Source organism: Centroberyx gerrardi, chromosome 12, assembly GCF_048128805.1.
Source record: "Centroberyx gerrardi isolate f3 chromosome 12, fCenGer3.hap1.cur.20231027, whole genome shotgun sequence".
Classification (NCBI taxonomy): Eukaryota; Metazoa; Chordata; class Actinopteri; order Beryciformes; family Berycidae; genus Centroberyx; species Centroberyx gerrardi.
In genome coordinates, this window is record NC_136008.1 from 18,883,072 (window position 1) to 18,886,256 (window position 3,185).

Consider the following 3,185-nt stretch of genomic DNA (forward strand, 5'->3'; position numbering starts at 1 on the left):
ATTGAACTGTAAGTACATTCACTGTCAGTCAAAAAATAAATAAGGATGAGGATATGCTGGACTGGGTTGAGACAAAGGATTAGCTCCATCTCCGACTGAGCTGTAAATGAAAGCATTTGTGTTTGTAAAAGAAACGAAGGTCACAGTCGCATCCCTGATATAAAATCAATGACTTGCTGTTGCAGTTTCTAAATCTGTGTTTGTGAGCCGCCAAAGTCACAGTCATGTGAGGTTAAGTGTAAGTCTGTCTCACCTGAGAGAGAGTGCCGTCTCGCTCTGTCACTTTCCCCCTTCCGTCTCTCTCTCTACCGTTTCCCTCGCTCGCTCCCCCTTTCTTTTTTAAGAATTGTGGTCATGTGAGGAGAGCTGATGAGAACGAGCTAAGTCTGTCTCACCTGAGAAAGGAAAGACAACTCTCTCTGTCGCTGTCACCCTCCCCCCCTCTCTCTCTCTCCATCTGTGTCTCTCTCTCTGTAACCTTCTCCTCTGTCTGTAGGCTCTGCTCTCTCTCTTTTAAGAACTATGGTTATCATATGGTTATCATATGAGTAGAGTTCAGGTGCATTCGAATCAGTTAAATGAAAAGCTGCAGATATTACACGGTTGGAGATGTGCGAGGAGGATGTGTGAAGGTCTCTCTCTCCATTCATGGCTCTCTCCCTTTGTGCATTTGTATGAAAGTGTCAGTCTATGAGGCTTTACAGATATTATCTCCTTACTGTCTCTGTACTCTGGCCTCTAAACTTAAAGGGGTATTTTGTCATTTTGAGAATTACCTTGTCACCAAGCAGGGAAAAAATCCTGTATGGAAGTCTTTTGGGTGTTTAAATCATTCACAGTGTTCCCAAGAAGTACCACAATATCCAAAAATACAGTAATTCTTGGTAGCTGGAGAATAAATTCTTGATTGAACTCAAATCTGAAATCAAAACTGGCCTTCACCAAGAATATACATGCCTTGCATGGCACCATATATGCACCGACAAGACAAGACAATTTTTCATTGAAATGTTGCTAAGTAACCCACAAGGGAGCATTCATCCAGAATGTGAGCATCTTTTTTATTGTCCTGTCATCAGGCACCTGGTCAGGTTTCTGGATTCATACACTGCTACCTTGCTGCACATCCATGGGTGCAAAGCAGGCTTAATGGAAAAATCCACTCTCAGATACTCTTACATAATTCATACTTAATAATAATTTACTTTTTTGTCATATTCACTTTTCCTCAACCTGCTTCATCTACCTCTACTTCAGTTATTTCTACATTTCCCAGAATGCCTTTCAACACCCCCCATGAGTATTGGTGTGTGTCTGTGATCACGGCCGCACCCCTTATTCAACATGCAGCAGGTCGTTCGGTGGAGAAATTGGCACCTCTGCCTCTTCTACAATGGGTTTCTCCCTGTATGTAAATGTGGAGTCTAGAAACTTCTGCGGGACTGACACCAAAACCTGATGCTTACCACTGATGTTTCAGATTAAAATGTTTCAGCACACACAGGGTCTTCAGAAAGACACAGACTGATAAATGTATAGTAAGGCTTATATCCTATTTATTTATTGTTATTTTGATGTGAGAAAGTTGCATATTGCAGCTTAAGCTCTTTCAATGTACAGTTTTTTAATTGTTTTAATCGCTCAAAGCATTTTTTATCACACTATTGTGCTTCAACAAACAGCAGTGAAACAGCATAGAATCAGTGACATTGCGCTCCATTATCCAGCAGATTTTATTGGACAGCATCTGTATTTGTCCATGCCCCCATAGTCACCTATCTGTCCTTGTGCCACATAGTAGCAAACTCTTATCGCCACAGCCCTTATCAGCTGGCCTTTCACACACACACACACACACACACACACACACACACACACACACACACACACACACACACACACTACAGCAGCTTAGAGTATGTTAGCATCAACGTTGACGCAATCTACACTATTTTTTCACGAGCACACAGCCATTTAGTCACTCAAAAAATTGACATATGGAGTATTGCAAAATACTGTATGTTAAGATGGTACGATGATGACACAACAGGTGATGTTACCAACAGCAACAGGTCTTCACGGGCTGAGAAAGCCCTGGTAAGATCATGTGTGCTAAGGGAGTTAAAGTGTCTCAGCGGGCTGAGCTGAGCACCATGTGCTCCTGAAGTCCTGAGCTTGAATTCGGCCCTTGACATCTGTTGCAGGTCATCGCCTCTACTATCTAACAATCTTTCCTAAAGAATATAAGGTAAGCTTTCCTAAATAACCTGAAGAACCGATGAAAAGGCTTATTCTACACCAGCAGGCCGCCATTCTTGTAAGTCCCACAAGCTGGCAACATCATGCGGACTTCATTTGTCCTCCTCACAGGTTCAACAGGAGAGGGAATACAGTTTTTTCTCAGTTTATCTCTGTACCATATGTTAGGCCTAAAGATAGACCTAAGATATAAGCTTCATATCGAACTCCAAGCCTACTAGACTTTAATGAAATTGATTAAAAATGTGTGATCAAAGCCCGTGACGCAAGACTATCTCGGGCCGTTACGCACACTGGCCCGCGGGCGCGTGCCGTTCCATTGTCTTGGCACTGGTGAGCTCGAGGAGAAAAGCCATTCGTTGTGGACCGGATGACATTATAGCCTTTTGATGCGCTGTTATATACTTACATATGATCACATATTTCTACAAATGACAGATATTGCTCTAAAAGAATTAGCAGCTAAAATGCTGTAGCCTTTTTGAACACTATTTTTTAAGCAATGGAGTGCATGGGTCAGCTGAAGAAATACAGTGACCTACAAAGGAATGTTTTTTCTACGCAAACAAACGTGTTTAGATAGCACTTTGTGTCCAAAGTTAAAGATAGCCTAGCTATATTGCGCTCCTGTAGCCTAAAAAGATGCGCAGGAGCTTATATTTGGAAAAACCGAACGTCCTAAAGCAATTTCCTAAAGTTTTAATTATAAAGTAAAAAGTTGAGAAGACATTATAAATCTTCAGTGTTGTATGGACTCACTATTTTTGAACACTTACCTCCGACACGCGTTGAATCCGAATACGGGCAGGGAGAAAAACGAAGAAATCTCGCACACAGACGGATATCTGACTCAGGACCAGCGACTTTTCTCCACACTGTGCGCCAACACCCTTCCACTAGTCACACTCAACAGGTTGGCTTGGTTT

General features: G+C 42.1%; 1 protein-coding gene across 1 annotated transcript in view; it reads right to left on the reverse strand.

Annotated features, from left to right (window-relative positions):
• Positions 1-3,185, reverse strand: part of fxyd3 (FXYD domain containing ion transport regulator 3) — a 17,062-nt gene extending 13,877 nt beyond the window's left edge. Inside the window, exon 1 of the mRNA XM_071905005.2 lies at positions 3,036-3,185. The gene's annotated coding sequence lies outside the window, so the exon portion shown is untranslated. The remainder of the gene's footprint in view (positions 1-3,035) is intronic.